A 19,724-nucleotide genomic window follows, 5' to 3' on the forward strand; every position below is an offset into this window, starting at 1 on the left:
TGATATAGTTTATATAAACATATCTAATAAAATAGAAAATCAAGAAGAGGTTAATCAATTGGTAAGTTGCTTAATATTTTAGAAAAGTATCATGGAATTTTGATTGTGTTTCTAGGAATTCTGAAATATCATTCTTTCTTTACCGTCCTCAACTCCCCATTTTTCAATTAAACATTAAACATATTATTAGCATTATTGTGAACTGGATATATCTACTCCTTCTATCCCAAGGACTTTTCTGAGTACTAATTGAGGATGATTGTAAGTATATACATATATTAAAAATATTAAAGTTAGACATATATATATATATATGTTTTTATATATAATCATACCTTAATTTTCTACACATATAGCTTGAGGTATATGGGTGTTACTTTCCTCTTCTCATAGTGTTCTAACATTCATAGAAATTCAACAAATATACTATTTTTAAAGAAAGATGCTTTGTTTTTAAACCTCTATATTTTAATTTCTGTCATTAGCTCATTCTTATTGATCTTTGCCATCTCTTACCAAAAATCATTAAATGGAAATTTTGGTAGTTACTAATTGCAAAAGTATGATGGCTAAATTTGTGCCTTTCTTACCACAAATAATCAGTTTCTTTCAGTTGATCCTCTTCCTCCTGCTTTGTCAGTAGTTTGTACAAAATACCAGGTGTTGTTGCTTTTGTCATTGGTTAAATAATTAAGTTTCAAATAGTTCATCAGCTATGTGAAACAGAATAGTAAATGTACAGAAAAGTTTTTACTCATGGGGATATCAAATGATGTGGCTATTGCATCAAGAAGTCTGGGTGTGCGTGTCTGTGTTTATGTTGGCAGGGAAACAATTTCTAACATGGTAGGATTGATATTTATTAGTTCCTCTAACCATAGAAAACGCTACCAACGTGATATATACCAAGTCTAACACTTCTCCTGAGCATGTGAAAATGAAGGCATGCAGAGGTTATAAGATACAACAGATAAAGCTTGAGAGGAAATGCTAGATTGCTGAAGTCTATTTAAAACATGTTAGAGTTTCAACAAATACTCTACCCTTAACAAAAGGACTACCCACATATTTGGCAAATAATTAGTAACTTGTTTCTCAAAAGGCAGGAGCCAGGCATCAGGGCTCTGAACACATAAGCACATGGCCCATAGGTAGCTCCATTTTATCAGGTTAATTGACAAAATTGTGTCTAATTAAATTAATTAAAGATGGGTTGGATTCCCCCCAAGGTGTGTCTGTAGGAGGATTGAATATGCTGTTGGAGGCAGTTACTTGAACTCATCATGTTTATGTTTAGCTGGAATTAAATACCTGTTTTCAATAGCTAGGTTCAGAAAGAAAAATCTGGGAGTGTTTATTTCTACTTGACAGCTTATTTCAGTCCATTCTAGGACTTGAAAAAGTCTCTCAACAAAGCTGCCAATTAAAATTTACACATTAATATATGTACTACATACATCAACTGAAGTAGGTCTGTTGGATTTTGAGGATTTGGTGTCTAGGAACTGGACTATCCATTGCAGTCCTGAAAGAGCAAAGAGTGATTTTGCAGTGGTAATACTGTTTCGGGGTGACAACGTTCTTATCTTGTCACAGAAAGAATTTAGAGAGGGAGATCAAGAAAGTGAAGTGAGGATTTATTTAAGCAGAGAGCAACAGACAGGTGAGCAGCTGCCCTGGCTTTCTTTGGCAAGCCTGGTATGAGGGGCATACAAATGAAAGGATGGAATATTCATTGGGGAAGGAGTTTGGGGGTCCTCTTTCCTGATTTTCATCCCTGCTCCTGAGGGCAGAGGGAATTTTGTCCTTAATATCTTTTATCAGAAGTGTCATGGTGGTAGTGCATGATGGATACTTCTCATCTGCAAGGCTAATTTTATTGTTATAGAAGCATAATGAGCAACAGGTTATATGCAGATGCAGGAGATTCCTATCTTTCCCCACTTTTCTTTTGTCTGTCTCCAGGACACTTATCACCCCAAAATGTGTGGTTTCCTGTCACTCTGAAGATTCCTGCTTTCCTCTGTCTGCCCAAGGACCCCATTTGTCTATGCTACTGCTAAGTCACTTCAGTCGTGTCCGACTCTGTGCGACCCCATAGACGGCAGCCACCAAGCTCCCCATCCCTGGGATTCTCCAGGCAAGAACACTGGAGTGGGTTGCCATTTCCTTCTCCAGTGTATGAAAGTGAAAAGTGAAAGTGAAGTCGCTCAGTCGTGTCCAACTCTCAGCGACCCCATGGACTGCAGCCTACCAGACTCCTCCATCCATGGGATTTTCCAGGCAAGAGTACTGGAGTAGGGGTGCCATAGCCATTTGTCTATAAGATGTGTGATTTTCTGCCACCTGTCCCATGCCCCCCTTTCTCTGTTCATATCTAGTTCCTGCCTGCTGTAACTACACTGCAGAAGTAACTATTATATTTGAACCAGCCACCTAAGCAATGTACATAGTCAAATAAATTTCCGAGGATGCATTCACTCCACACACCATATACAAGCAGCATGTGATATGAAAGAAATAAAATGGAGAGCAAAAATTGGTGTCTCCTCTGTTTTCAAGATTTCAGTGCCTAGAGGAAATCATCCGCATTGTATTTCTACCATCACCTTGTAGGCATTATTATTATGTAAAACAGGCTTTAAAGAAGAAAACTCTTGTTTGTGGTCATAATGGAAATGAAGAGAGTTCCAAGGAAAGGGTGATGTATTTGAAGTTTCTGCAATGTACTCTTAGTAATTATTATTGCTGTTCTGTATTACTGGTGTTACATTCAACTACCAATTTTTTGGGGTGGTTTGTAAATACTGTACAATTAAGCCCAGAAGATGGGGGCTCAAGTGAAGAGATCAATGGTTTGGGGATACAGGGAGGAAAAGGTTGGTAAAATACTAAAAATAATTCATAGTCTAGAAGAATTCCAGAGAGCACACAGATTTCTATGATTTTTCCTCAATGTCCAAGCTAGCTTACCTATGTTGATTTGTATGACTTGTGCTACCTATATATTGTTATATATATATACATATAAATAATATACTGTATATATACAAATATATATAACAAATTAAATATTATATTAGATCTCAACAGTGTTTGAAAAAAATAAATAATATATGGAGCAAGAAGGTTCTAGCAGGGCTTATAGTAGGGAATCAATTGATGATGTAAATAGGGTGATTACAGTAGGACAAGTTGAGACTGAAAAGATGTCATTAGATTTTATAATATTGATACTGTATATCCATCTAAAATGTAAAGTTGCTCTGTAGTCCAGCATTAATGGAGTTATGCATTTTCTTGCTGCTGCTGCTGCTAAGTCACTTCAGTCGTGTCCGACTCTGTGCGACCCCATAAACGGCAGCCCACCAGGCTCCCCCGACCTTGGGATTCTCCAGGCAAGAACACTGGAGTGGGTTGCCATTTCCTTCTCCAATGCATGAAAGGGAAAAGTGAAAGTGAAGTCGCTCGGTCGTGTCCGACTCCTAGCGACCCCATGGACTGCAGCCCTCCAGACTCCTCCGTCCATGGGATTTTCCAGGCAAGAGTACTGGAGTGGGGTGGCATTGCCTTCTCCATTTCTTCTCCTTAGATTCTACTATATCATGTTTTAAGGTTCCAGGCAGTTTTGGAGGCACCTAAATGACAGTAGTTCTTTTTTTTTTTTTTATTGGTCTATTTATCTATTTTAGGGCTGGATAAAATTCAAAAACAGCTTCTCTTTACAAATGGGATATATTCAGCATGCCATTCAGGATAATGTTTTTTAATTAAGACATAAATAGTCAGCCAATGCATCCATCTGTCTACATAGAAAAATATGTGCTGGTCAAAAGAGTATTCCCTAAATAAACATTTAAAACCCCAAAATAAAATACTTCAAACCAAGAAAGAAATAACAGATTAGATCTTATTTAAGTTGTTTTTTTTTTTTTTTTTTTAACCTCAGAAAGACAGCTAACCCTAGTTTATTGTTTTTCTTTTTGGAATCATCTTTCTATATGTATAGTCAAATTCAGGCACTAGATTGCCTTATAAATATTAATTTATAGTTAATTAGTCTTTTTATTTGAAAGAGTGCTGCAAATGTCTGGTCCATCAAAGCACTCATATTAATTATAAGTAAATGCACCTTCACAATCTTCACAAGGAAATGATAGTTTAATCTTAGGACTGTCATTTCTTACTGCAATGGATGATGCCTGGCAGGTTTATGTCAAAACTTGTCAGAAGGGAATACTTCAAAGGTGCTTAGGTTCTCAACTGACAAAACAATAAAACAGAGACAGTATCCCCAGTTAAATGAATATCCCCATGTCTATGGAGTTTCCAACACTTCATTTTACACACTTTGTAATTTCTTACTTAAATAGAGGAAATCCCAAATTATAGATCAGGATTTGGGACAAAACTCAGAAATTCCCAAGTTCACAAGCTAATGTGAACTTGCTTAAATCTGAATTGTTTATCATGTACATTGGATGAAACTACCATTTACTCACAATGTTTTTTCTTTTATGCTAGCTGTTCTTGCATTTTGACTACATTGTGAAATATTTAGAAAAATTTCTGGTAGATAACTGGGACTTTCTTGGTACCTCAGAGGGTAAAGAATCTCCCTGCAATGCAGGAAACCAGGGTTTGATACTTGGGTTGGAAAACCCCCTGGAGGAGGCATGGCAACCTACTCCAGTATTCCTGACTGGAGAATCCCATGGACAGAACAACCTGGCAAGTCACAGTCCAAGTGTTCACAAAGAGTCTGAGAGGACTGAGCAACTAACACTTTCACATTTTCCTTCCACTTCTAGTAGATAATAGTGGCTATCCACTCTATGCTGAATCTCATCACATACTACTAGGTACAGTATGAGTGGAGATCTCCTTTCTTAGAGTTATTTTTAAATTTCTGTAAGGTACTACATGAAGCTATGGAAGAAGCTTAAAAATATATATTTTAGCTTATAAACTAGTAATATCTTTAGACTTCTAGGAATGCACTACAGATGATAATAACTGCTTTATATTTATATTAACATTCAATCTTTACAGCAACATTATAAAACTGTTCTGTTATTATTACTACTTTTTAGATGATAAAATTGTGGCTTACAAAGTGACATTAATTAAAGAAAAAAAAAAAAAAACAGGAACCTCAATTAAATACAGTCAAGGGACCAGAATGGGATCTCTCATGTTCTGTGACTTCAGTAGAGCCCAACAGGAAGAAAAAGACTCCTTTCATGATAAAAACTCAGCCAATGAAAGACATGGACTCTGTTTATAAGGCTTCCCCTGTGGCTCACATGGTAAAGAATCTGCCTGCAAAGCAGGAGACCTGGGTTTGATCCCTGGGTAGGGAAGATCCCATAGAGAAGGAAATGGCAACTCACTTCAGCATTCTTGCCTGCAAAATTCCAAGGACAGAGTAGCCTACCAGGCTACAGTCCATGGGGTTGCAAAGAGTCAGACATGACTGAGTGACTAACACCCACTTTCTGTTTACTAGAGCCTTCCCAACTTCCTTTTCTCTTTCTAAAAGAGTTCTTCTCACCATTTTTGCTGAATCTGCATGGTGCTCGTCATGGATGCGGACCCCAAATTGCAATTATCTGCTGATCCCAAATAAACCTATTTTTATTGGAGAAAAAAGTGATTGTTTTAAATCAACACTGTAAATTACACAATATAAGTAGAAGTGACGTACTGCACTATAAGCTGGCTTGTGACAGAGGCCCAGAGTCTTAAACACAGTACAATATTGGTTTTTAATGTTATATTCCATTTTAGAGAATTGCTGGCTTTCTTTCCATTCAAAGAGCTACTAAATTCTGGAAATTCTTCAAATGAGAAGTAAGCTTTTTTATATAAAGTATAAAACTAGTAAGAATGGTTGGAAATGTCATCAATCAGTAGCTACACATATACATGCAAATTCAAATTGAAATTTCAATTAAAATTAAAAGTCACTTTTTTCTTGATAGGTTATGCTTCCCAACAACTGTATTTTGCATACTTTTCCTACTACTCTTACTCTCTCTCAATTTGCTCAATCTGCTTATGCCTGCTAGAAAAGACCAGGCATGTTTCTGATCTTAAGATCTGGGCTAGAGAACTTGGTTTGCCTATCTAGATTCTTTTTTCATATTTGTCCATCTTTTCTTCTGTTCAGCCAGTAGGGATCACCAGGAGAGGATCGGGAGGAAAGAAGGTAGAGGTTCACAGGTTTTTACTCTGGCTGCTTCATAGTGGGGTCATTGCAAGTGAAAAGAGTCCCTCAAACAAAAGCTTCTGGAGTCCCTGTGTGTCTGGGACCTATCTACATTGTTTTCTTTGTATCACCTTAACTGGTCTCTCGTCCTCTCGTTCTAAGTCATTAGACCTAAGATCTTATACTTTTCCTTGTGGCTTCCCTACACACTTGTCAATACACTTGAAAATTGTTCCATTATTAAACTCTCTCTAGTTACCCATTTTTCATGAATTATGTATTCTCTGTTAGGACTTTAATTTATACAGGGAATATGCACTTAGTATTCTTTCTGACAGGAATATTTTTATCCCTGATATACTCATTGCTACTCATTTATTCCCAACAAGTTGTTGATTAAATGTCACCTTCTCAGTAGGATCTATCCTGACATTTTTATTTAAAATGACAACTTCTCCCCCATCCCAGTATCCATATTCCCCTTACTTCTGTTGCTTTATAGCAAACATTGCCTTATAATAATCTGCCTAATTTATCTATTAATTATTCTCATTGGCTTGCTTATCATTAAAATAGAAGAATCATGAAAGGAAGAGTATTTGTCTATTCAGTTAATTTAGGTATCCCAAGCTCTTACAGAGTGCTTACCATATAGTAATCAATCAATAAGTATTTGGAGGATGGATTTAAAAGTTAATGCAGGGAAATAAGTTTGACAAAGTAGGCAGTATGGTATGATGTTAAGAATAGAGTCTATGAAATTAGATATATTGTCTTTTAAATCACAGCTAAGACACTGTTACTTTTGTGAAATTAAATCAATCTTGATGAAATTTAATCTTGTTGTTTATAATATAGGCTAATAATACCTTGCAGAGCTCTGTGAAGTCACAAGTTGCCTGGTGTTCTAAATCTGTAAATATCACTCTTCTGCTACAGCTTATTCAGTGATGGTGTATTCTACTCATAATACACCTAAAGAGTTGTATTACATGTAATTACATGATTACAATACAAGTAGGATTACTAAAAATCCTTATAGCACTCTACTTTTTTCTCAACCTACTAGTCTTCACTCTTCTTTTCATGTTGTGAGTCTTCTACATATAAGGAAAAACATTTGACACCATACCAACTCCAATGCCGAAGGGTAAATATTCCAAGTCACACATAAGATTTTCCCCTCAAAAATGGATAGACTATCTTCTCTTCTCTTTCTTACTCTCTCTCCTATGCATTCTCTATGGTCTAGACTTAGTGAACTATTTATGGTTCCTGAATAATCCCCACTTTTATTCTTGAAATTTTACATGTGTTATTTTCTTTGCCTGAATAATGCTTTATAATAATATAAATATATAAAATAAATATATAATAAATATATAAATATATATGATAAATATAAACATTTAAAAATATAAATACATAAAATAAATATATATTATATATTATATATAATAAATATATAATAAATAAATATAAATAATATTATTTATATATAATATAAATATATATATAATTATATATAATTAAATAGAATATATTTATATAATATATTATAAATAAATATAATAAATAAATATATATTATATTATTTATAATAAATATGTATAATAAATTTATAATATATATATAATATATAATGTAAATATATAAAAATATAATAATAACCACTTTTTCTGAACTAATTCTGGCATAATTTTCAGATTTCAGTATATTTTACTTTCTCTATTTTGGACCAACCACCTCCTCCTTTCACCCCAAAGATGGTTTAGTTGGCCCAATGTGTCATCTCATAATTACATTTTATTTACCCCCATCATATTAGAATCAATTATATAATCAATTGTAAATGTTTCTTGTCATTTTTAAACTGTAAGCACTTTGAGGAAAGACTACATTATTTTCACTCGCATATGGATAAATGCTTGGTTTGTAGTTGCTGTTGTTCAGTCACTATGGGGTGTCCAACTGTCTGCCATCCGTGTACTGCAGCCCACCAGGCTTCTTTGTCCATGGGGTTTTCCTGACAAGAATATTGGAGTGGGTTGTCATTTCCTTTTCTTGCACCAGGAATCAAATCCGTGCTTGGAATCAAACTCTTGCATGACAGGCGAATTCTTTACCTTTGAGCCTCCAGGGAAGTCTTTTAGCATGTAGTAGAAATCAATTAAAATTTGCAGCATCATACTCAATTGGTTTGTATGTTTTTTTCCCCAAAATAAGAAAATGGAGGAAAGCAGGGTGGGAAAAAAACTATAACTTAGTAATCTCCCATACACAATAATCACTTGATTTTTTTTTCATTTGCATACATTGACATCAAATTTATGCAGGAATATTTGAGAAAATATAAATATACGTATATATAGATTTCTAATTTGATAAATATCTGAATGATGCCCATAAGGATAATCACTGAAAAATATTTTCATGAGTGTAATTCAAACTGATATCTATTTATTGGCTTTAATGCATGAAATTATATGTAATTAATCATTTGACTATGATATCACTTTTTAAAAATAAACTAATTTCTTATAGGTTTAGATTTATAGAAATAATTATCCACATGCATTACCCCTATCATTAACATCTTATGATAGTATGGTACAGTTCTTATAATTAAGTGTCAATATTGATACATTATTGTTAACTATATTTATTATAAATAATTTTTTAAATCCAAAATAACACTTTAAAATCATTTGTAAAAAAAAGCTTATGTTCCTCTTCCTTTCTTTCAGAATATAAACCAATGTCATCAGAATGAAATATAAAAAGAAAAAAAAGTAATTAGGACATTTTTAAGATGCAACTAAGTGAATAAATCAGCATACTTCTATTTGTTTGATGTGGCAGACAATTACATTACTACATTTCATAGCATAAACTTAGTTAACAAATCATGCACATTGTTCCCTTATTTCTATTCAGAGGATCACACAGTTAGACTATATTCTTTGATAAGTATTTCCATTTGCAGACTCAGAAATCAGAATTGTACTTCTGTTCATTTCTCTCCCCTCCTTAATGCTATTTAGATTAATAATATAAACACCATTCTAAGTCATTTGCACTTGGCCAAGGTAAAATACGTGGAATGAAATTTTATTCATTCCATCCAATACAGTTCTCCCTGCAATAAATAAATAAATAAATAAAAGTAACTTGTGGAAAATAGGAAAAAATAGACATCTTGAGACACTAATCTGATTTATATTATTTTAATGTTCATTTTATTCTAGTATAATAGAATACATGTTTGTAATATTGTCTCATATCCTAACCCATATCTTATTTTGCAATTTAGGTGAACATCATTTGCAGACTAATTTTATTTTTAAATTTCAACTCCTATAGACTTTTTGTCTGAGTAGGTTAGATAATATTTTTATTTATTTATATATTTCAGCTATTTAGGGTGTTTTTTCAAGCTTCTTCTTAGTCTTGGAACTAATGCAGATTGCTTTCTATGGAGTAGAATTTTTCTGAACATCTCATATACAACTTCCAATCATCCTGGTTAGCTGTCAACCAGTAAGTATATATAGTTTTTGTAAATAATAAATTTTAAAATATTATAAACTGGGTTGAGATAAGACACAGAATATTAATCTGTGTACTTTTCTTTTCTTATTGGTCTCACATAAAAAAAATTTATTTCATGCACCTCTTCTTTTTCTGTGCTGCATAGCTAAATTTATCTATTACAAAGGCAAACTGAAGCCTATTATACAGAGTGAAGTAAGCCAGAAAGAAAAACACCAATACAGTATACTAATGCATATATATGGAATTTAGAAAGATGGTAACAATAACCCTGTAAGCAAGACAGCAAAAGAGACACAGATACATAAAACAGTCTTTTGGACTCTGTGGGAGAGGGAGAGGGAGAGGGTGGGATGATTTGGGAGAATGGTATTGAGACATGTATAATATCATATATGAAACGAATCGCCAGTCCAGGTTCGATGCATGATACAGGATGCTTGGGGCTGGTGCACTGGGATGACCCAGAGGGATGGTACGGGGTGGGTGGAGGGAGGGTGGTTCAGGATGGGGAACACGTGTATACCTGTGGTGGATTCATGTTGGTGTATGGCAAAACCAATACAATATTGTAAAGTAATTAACCTCCAATTAAAATAAATAAATTTATATTAAAAATAAAAAATAAAGAAAACAAAGGCAGACATGGAGCTGTGCATAACACATTAGTCAAAAATATTCAAATTCAAATGCATGTTTTAAGAAGAATTTCTTAGAAGCAGAAATTTGATAAATATTTGAGGAAGTAACAGAAAAGCAAGAGAAGGACATCAGTGCCTTGGAAATTCAGGTTCTGTGGAATTGGAGAGAGAAATCGGAAACCTTTTACTTTGATAATAAGATGGGTGGGAGACAAGGTATGATTGGACAGTCAAAACACCATGAATCTGTATGGAAACAAACTCAGGGACAATATGTACATTTTGTTACTATCATCAAGTCATCACCTAGCCAACTGCCCACTGATTGCTCAGCTTGGAAGAATGAATGAATGCTTTGTTGTTTCTGTGTGTGTGTGCTATGTTGCTTCAGTCGTGTCGGACTCTTTGCCACCCTATGGACTGTAGTCCACCAGAATCTTCTGCCCAGGGGATTTTCCAGGCAAGGATACTGAAGTTTCCAGGGGAACTTCCTGACCCAGGGATTGAACCCCTGTCTCTTATGTCTCCTGCATTGGCAGGCATGTTCTCTACCACTACAGCCACTGGGGAAGCCATTGTGTCTACAGATTTTATCTTAGTGCATTAATATATAATGAATTCTCAAACTCAATAGAATAGAGGTTGAGAGGACTTGGGCATACTTTTGTGTAATGGTACATAAAATGGAATGTTAGTTTGCCAAAGAAGGGAAAAGGGCAGAATCCATTTGAATTTGCTTCCAATCTGGACTCTAGTGGAATAGAAATGTGCTTCTTAAAGGATCTATAATTAAGGCCAATTTTAACTTTGTAAAATATAGTTAAAAAAAAAAAAGAAATGCAGTTATGCCCTTATATAGCCAGAATTAGGAGTTATAATAGGCTGTAAACTGATCATATGCATGTTGTTCCCAGTGTGGCATTTTAAAAACATATATGAAAGAAGAAAACAGCCAATATTTATCTAAAAATTATAAATATTTTTTATCAATTTGTTAGTAAAGAGAAATCAGACTCGCAAAATCTAGTTTTATTTCTTGAGAGCACTCTGGTATCAATTATGATGTAATTTATTATCAATGAACTTTATTATGTAATCTCTAGGCATAATGGACTATTATGCAAGCTTAAGCCATTCTAAAGGAGATCAGCCCTGGGATTTCTTTGGAAGGAATGATGCTAAAGCTGAAACTCCAGTGCTTTGGCCACCTCATGCGAAGAGTTGACTCATTGGAAAAGACTCTGATGCTGGGAGGGATTGGAGGCAGGAGGAAAAGGGGATGACAAAGGATGAGATGCCTGGATGGCATCACTGACTCGATGGATGTGAGTTTGAGTGAACTCCGGGAGTTGGTGATGGACAGGGAGGCCTGGCGTGCTGCAGTTCATGGGGTCGCAGAGAGTCGGACACGACTGAGCGACTGAACTGAACTGACCGAAGCCATTTGTATAGATTTTTGAAAGATATTTTCAGTTTTATAAAGATGAGTTGAAAGATAGTGTTAATTTTCAGCTTCATAAAATGTAGCAAAAAATGAGGGAGTTAAAATTCCCCATTGTAATAAGTGTTTTGAATGGTTTTGTCTTACTGAAAATTATAAATGGATTTTAGCAAAGAAATATTTACAATATATAGACTTCTGAGGAAATATCTTTCAAATAGAGAAGTTTAACCTCCTTTCTCACTGTATTAAACAGATTTTTCAGGTATACGCAGACTTTGTTATATCATGTCATGGGAAGGAATTCAAAACCACAGTGATACAACACCATTTCCTCAGTTTAGATCAATTCGTTAGGGCACATTTCTAGTTTATTTCAAGGTTATCACTTGAGTAAATGAGACCATCTTGCCAGTTTATTCATCCTCCTGCTTTACATGCTTTCCCTGAAAATAAAATTCTGTGTGGTTTATTACTTATTAAATCAGAGTTGCCATCCTGGATTGTAAAGGTGCTTGTAACAATTCAGGATTTGTGAAGTATCAACAAATGTCTGCTTGTATTGAGGAATGTGTTTGGGTGTTTAGATCAGTGGAACTTTAGAAATACTAGGAAAAAAAGCTGTTTTAGAAATATAACTGGCTGTCACATAGTAATAGACTCTTAGCATTTAGTACACTGATGTATTTACTAGGCCTATAAGATAAATTGTAGAAACATCAAAATGGTGTTGATTGCCAAGTCTGACATGCTGAAACATTATGATACTTATTTCAGAATTTTAGCATTTCTTACTGGAAGTTGAATCAATAGAAGTATCAGGTGAATTATAGCACTGTTTGTTCATGGAGACCCACATAGAAGCACAACTGTATTTATGAATGACCAGGAATATGCTATCACAATTTAGATTTTACTCTCTCCTGGTATATCTTATGTAAGTGGTACCAAATTAATTGTTCTTTGTTGTCACTCCTTAACTAAAAAGGAGGAGCTAACTTTTGCAGCTAACTCTGGGGGGAAAAAAAAAAACCAGACTCTATTATGTACTTCATTCTCCTTGAGCTAGAATAAGGAGAGCCTGAATCAAAATGCAGTTCAACGTGATTTTTTCCCCTTAAGTATGTGCTTCCTTCTAGTGGTTTTAAATCTCTGTCACAATGATGACCTAGAAGTAATGAATACATTCCTAGAAACATATAACTTATCAAGACATAATCATAAAGGAAAAAAAAAATCTGAACAGACTGATTACTAGTAAGGAAATTGAATTAGTAATCAAAAACCTCTCAACAAACAAAAGACCAGGGTCAAATGGCTTCACTAGTGAATTCCACTAAACATTCAAATAAGAATTAATATTAGATTGGTGCAACAGTACCTTCAGTTTTGCATTGTCAAATATTGGAATACATTCTTAAGTAAACGTGGTTATGTTGCACATCATTTTAATGTACATTTCTCACTTTATATATTTTTGCTAATGACATTACTTGCTGTATATCTTATATTTATTTTAGACTGTGAAAACGATATTAGACAAAAGCAAATTGAGAAATTTTCTTATTCGAGTTCAAAATGGATTGTAAAGCAACAGAGACAACTTGAAACATCAAAAATGAGTTTGGCCCAAGAACTGTTAATGAACATACAGTGCACTGGTGGGTCAAGTTTATCAAAGGAGACAAGAGCCTTGAAGATGAGGAGCACAGTGGCTGGCCATCAGAAGTTGACCATGACCAACTGAGAGCAATCATCAAAGTTTACAACTATATAAGAAGTTTCCAAAGAACTGAACATCAATCATTCTATGGTTGTTCAGCATTTGAAGCAAATTGGAAAGGTGAAAAAGCTCAAAAGTGGGTGCCTCTTGAGCTAACTGAAAATTTAAAAAACAAAACAATGTTTTGAAGTGCTCTTCTCTTTTTCTATGCAATAAGAATGAACCATTTCTCAATCGGATTGTGATGTACGATGAAAAGTGGGTTTTATACAACTGGCAATGATCAGCTCAGTGTCTGGACCAAGAAAAAGCTCCAAAGCACTTCCCAAAGTCAAACTTCCATCAGAAAAAAGGTTATGGTCACTATTTGGTGGTCCACTGTCCATCTGATCCACTATAGCTTTCTGAATCCTGACCAGACCATTACATCTGAGAAGTATACTCAGCAAATTGATGAGATGCAGTGAAAATTGCAATGCCTGCAGCCAGCACTGTTCAACAGAAAAGAGCCCAATTCTTCTCCATGACAATGACTGACCACAAGTCACACAAACAAAGCTTCAGAAGTTGAAGGAATTGGGCTAAGAAGTTTTGGCTCATCTGCCATGTTCACCTGACCTCTCACCAACTGACTACCACTACTTCAAGCATCTTGACAACTCTTTTTGTAGGGAAAATGCTTCCAAAACCAACAGAAGGCAGAAAATGCTTTCCAAGAGTTCATCAAATCTTGAAGCATGGATTTTTTACTCTACAGGAATAAACAAACTTATTTCTCATTGGCAAAAGTGTGTTGATTGTAATTGTTCTTATTTTGATTAATAAAGATGTGTTTGAGCCTAGTTATAATGATTTGAAGTTCATGGTCCAAAACCACAATTACATTTGCACCAACTTAATATCAATACTCTCAAACTCTTCCAGCAACTAGAATAGGAGAGAATACTTCCAAACTCATTTCATAAAGCCAGTATTATCCTAATAACAAAATTAGACAAGGTTCCCACAAGAAAATTAGAGGCCAATGTTGCTGATAAACATAAATACAAAAATCCTCAGCAAATTATCAGCAAAGTGAATTCAATAATACATTAAAAGAATCATACATTGTGATGAACTGGAATTTATTCCAAGGATGCAAGTATGGTTCAACATCTGCAAACTGATCAATGTAATATGCTACATTAATGAAAATGTAGGATGAAAATTAATATCATCATCTCAAAGGTAGAAAAAGTATTTGACAAAATTCAACATCCATTTATGATAAAAAAAAAAAAAAACTCACAACAAAATGAGTACAGAAGAAATGTACCATACTATAATAAAGTTTATACATGATAAGCCCAATGCAAATGTCATCCTCAATGGTGAAAAGCTGAAAGCTTTTCCTCTAAGATCAGGAACAAGACAAGGATGTCACTCTTACCACTCTATCCAACATATTAATAATATTGGGAGTCCTAGATAGAGCAATTAAACAAGAAAAAGAAACAAAAGGCACACAAATTTTGAAAGCAAGAATTGAAACTGTCACTATTTACAGATGACAGTGAAACAGGACCACTATCTTTAACCCCACATAAGAATTAACTCAAAATGGGTTAAAAACTTGAATGTTAAAGACCTGAAACTATAAAACTCCTCGCAGAAAACATAGGTGGCAGTAAACTCCTTGACTTACTTGGATTTTTTTTTTTTTTTTGATTTGACACTAAAAGCAATGGCAACATAAGTAAAAGTAAAAAAGGGGGACTATATCAAATTAAAAATCTACTGTACAAATGGAAGCCACCAACAAAATGAAAAGGCATCCTACAGAATGGGAATAAATATTTGCAAATCATAGATCTGTAAGGGACTAAAATCTAAAATATAAGGAAGGCATCATAGCTCAAGAGCAAAACACACACACATACACACACAGAGACAAATAAATCTGATTAAACAATGGGCAGAGATTTCAAATAGACATTTTTCTAAAAAAAGACACACAGATGACCAACACATGTATGAAAAGATGTTTAGCATCATTAATCAGGTATATGCAAATCAAAACCACAATGAGATTTAACCTCACGCCCTGTAGAATGGCTTTTATTAAAATGATACATAAGAGTTTTGGCAAGGATGTGAAGAAAGAGAAACCTTTGTACACTGTTGAGGGGAATGTAAATTAATGCAACCACTATGGAAAACAGTTCAGAGGTTCCTCAAAGTTAAAAATAGAACTACCATATGATCTAGCAATTCTACTTCCTGGTATTTATCCAAAGAAAACAAAAACACTAACTCAAAGATATATGCAGCCACATGTTCACTGCATACTTACAAGAGCCAAGACATAGAAACTGTTGTGGATGAAGAATATGTGACATATATAATATATATATACAATTAAATATCATATACATAATATTATTCAGCAATAAAAGAAGAAGAAAATCTTGTCATTTGTGACAACATGGATGGATCTCGAGGGCATTATGCCAAGTGAAATAAGTCCCACAAAGATAAATACTGTATAGTCTCTCATAACTGGAATCTAAAAAACAATCCAAAAAAGCAAAGTCATGGATATAGAAAACTGACTCTTGGTTGCCAGGGACAGGGGGAATATGGGCTGGTGACTGGGCACAATGGGTGAAGGTTTCTAATTGATTACTTTCTAGTTACAAAATGTCTAAGCTATTGGGAATATAAAGAACACCATGATGACTATAGTTAATACTACTATACTGTATATTGGAAAGTTGCTAAGAGAAGAAATCTCAAAAGTTCTCATCACAAGAAAAAAAAATAACTGTAACTATGTGTGGTGACTAATGTTAACTAGACTTGAAATGTGATATCATTTCAAAACAAATAGAAATAAAGAATCATTATATTTACTGCTGAACCTAATATAATGCTGTATGTCAATTATACTTCAATTTAAAAAATGAAAACTGATTTTAAAAATTTGTTTAATTTTATTTGCAAAAATCTTTCAAAATAAATGTATTTAATATTTAATTATGGACCATGGGTCTCACATATGCTTTTAAAATGAATATACACATATTGTCAGGCATACTGCAAAATTTTTTACAATGGGGTGCACAATCAACCAAGTCTTGAGAAACTCCAAAGACCTGAAGAAGGAAAAGGAGGCTCTCCAAGCCATGTCCAATGCTAAGGCAGAGGCCTGTCTCAAGCCTGGGCACCTGCCCCCGTCACTGCTCACCTTCCTGCTCTAAGCCATTGAGCTATGATTCTCTTAACTGTCAAGAGAGAAAGGCAATTAACACCATTTCCCAAGTTCCTATTTTTAAGTCACAGCATCAAAAATAGACAGACCTGTACCCACTGTCTCACAGCAAGTATTAATACTTCTGGTGTTCTGAGGCATCCACATGATCACGGCCAGCTTGGGAATGAACTGTTCCCTCAGCAGCTTCAGGCAGCAGCCCTTTCACACCCAGGGTTCAGCCCGAGTGCAGGCAGGAAGGTGGAAAGGAGCCGCTCAGAGGCAAAGGCGGAGAACCCGAGGAACAGCAATGCACCCCAGAGGGAGACTTCACAGAGTCTGGGTCAAGAACCCGGGATCCTGCTCCTCACCTACTCTGCTCTCTGGGTCTCCAAGTCAACTCCCTGGACCTCGTCTTCCTCACCCACTTCAGCCGCAGGACCAGGTCTGTTCTCTGGGCCCATCTCCTGGGTCTCCTGCTTCTTTCTCTCCACCACTTCTAGCAGCTGCCTGACCATCTCCAGCCTGGGGCGCTGTTGTTGATGGAGCTGTTCTGTCATCCAAGGTGAGCTCTCTCTGCTGCAGCACCAAAGACGCACCTGGAACTGCGTCCTGGATCCTAATATTCAAGTCCAGGGTCTGGTCCAGTCTCGTCCAGCTTTGCAGCTTGACCAGCGGCCTCGCCTTCTAGCTCCAAGTTCATCAGATTTTCCGGCATCTTTTCCTGATGTCCCAGCCTTCATTGCAGCCCCTCCGGTTCTCACAGGGGCAGGGAGTTGGATGGTCTCCAGTATCTCCTGAAAGGAAGCTTCTCTTTCTTTGGTTCATCCATCTCCCCAACATCTCGGGCAGCTGTGTGGCTCACACTTCCTGTTCCTCCGTATCGTTCCGTCCTGCTTCCACAGGAACCTCTGCTCCAAATCCTTAATCCTCTGCTTCTGGTCTGCCCTCATGTCTTGGCTGGTCTGGAATTCCTAAATTTTCTGAATAGCTTCCTGTCATATTTTATATAGGGCTTCCCTGGTGGCTCAGACCTTAAAGCGTCTGCCTGTAATGAGGGAGACCCAGGTTCGATTCCTGGGTGGGGAAGATTCCCTGGAGAAAGAAATGGCAACCCACTCCAGTACTCTTGCCTGGGAAATCCCATGGATGGAGGAGCCTCTTAGGCTACAGTCCATGGGGTCGCAAAGAGTTGGATATGACTGAGTGACTTCAGTTTCAGTATATATACTTGCTGCAAGTCCAGCTGCTCCTTCAGCTTCTGCTTCTCAGACTACAGGAGCTTCATGTACGTCTTGGTTCATCACACTCCACGGCAGCAGGAGAGGAGATCCTCTCCTTAAAACACTGATGGTCTCACAGATTTCTGCCAGGCAGTCCTCTGGCAGCTTCCTTATGCCTACATCCAGGCCCTGCTTACACAATCTGTTGCGCCCCAGCTGCTCTTTCATCTCCAGGTCCACCTTGGCCTCCTGCTCTTGAAGCTGTTGAATATGTGTCCAGAGCTCCCAGTTGTGGTAAGACTCAAGATGCTGTCCCCAGGCACTGGTGCTGGATGTTCACTCCAGCTCCATTCTAGCCTCTAGCCCTTGGATCCACTGGCATCTTTTCCCTCTCCATCTGGGATATGAGGCAAGTCTGAACGGATCTGCTCTGTGTGTTCCTCCAGCCACAGACACTGCTTGTACTGCATCTGCAGAGACCCTTGGGCAGAGGTGAAAACAGCCAGTCCAAATCCTCCCTCCACTCCCTGAGAAATGAAGTTTTTCAAGTCTTCAGGGTGAATTCCCCGGTGACTCAGCTGCTTCCCTGGTGGCTCAGCTGGTTAAGAATCCACCTGCAATGTGGGAAACCTGGCTTCAATTCCTGGGTTGGGAAGATCCCCTGGAAAAAAGGAATGACTACCGACTCCAGTATTCTGACCTGGAGAATTTCATGGACTGTATAGTCCATGGGGTTGCAAAGAGCTGGACAAGACTGAACAACTTTCACTTCACTTTCAGGGTGGATAGGAAGGTGGTGTTTTCTCCCAGGTTTCCTATGCCCAGCTCTTTCTTTCCCCCCTTCCTTCCCTCTCTTCCTTTCATCTTCTCCTTTTCTTCCCTCTTCTTTCTTCCTTTCTTCTTTCTCCTGTACAAAAGGTAACATCATCTTTTCCTTTTTGGTTCTTAACTTTCATCAGTCCCAGGAAAAGGGCTTCTAGGGTCCTGCTTATTTTCCATTTCTTAAACTGGGTACTGGCTACATTTGTGAAAATTCATGAAAGTAGAGAATTAAAATTTGTGACATTTCTCTATAAAATTTTAATCAAATATTTTATGTTTTATCTCTATTGAACATCCAAGCTTGATCTGTTTTGAATATTAGTTATAATACTCATCACACTCTTTATGACATATGTTATTTCTGAAGGCCTAGTTCATGTTTCCTCTTACAGTTCCATGACTAAATTCTCAAACAGTATCTTCTTATACTCCCAGTATTGATTTTGTTGTTTCTATTGCTGTTGTTGCTCCTTTGTTTACAAGCGCTTACTGTTTAACACTTGAAAATAATTTTTAAATTATATTGAAAATATAAAATAAAGTTCTCAAACGTTGCAGCTTGTTCGACTTGACTACATATGAGAACATGTGAAAATCTAAAGGTGCCTTAAAAATCTAGACATTGTGCTAAATTGCTTCAGTCATGTCCGATTCTTTTGCAACCCAATAGACTGTAACCCTCCCTGTGCCTCTGCCCATGGAATTTTTCAGGCAATAATACTGGAGGTACAGTGCCGTTTACTACTTCAGGGGATCTTCCAGACCCAGAGATGGGAACCTCTTATGTCTCCTGCATTGAAAGGTGGTTCTTTAACTCTAGCACTACCTGGGAAGCAGACATTAGAAAAATATTATCAAAAGGGACATTATTATGTAAATATA

This window comes from Bos javanicus, chromosome 6 (assembly GCF_032452875.1).
Source record: "Bos javanicus breed banteng chromosome 6, ARS-OSU_banteng_1.0, whole genome shotgun sequence".
NCBI classification, from domain to species: domain Eukaryota; kingdom Metazoa; phylum Chordata; class Mammalia; order Artiodactyla; family Bovidae; genus Bos; species Bos javanicus.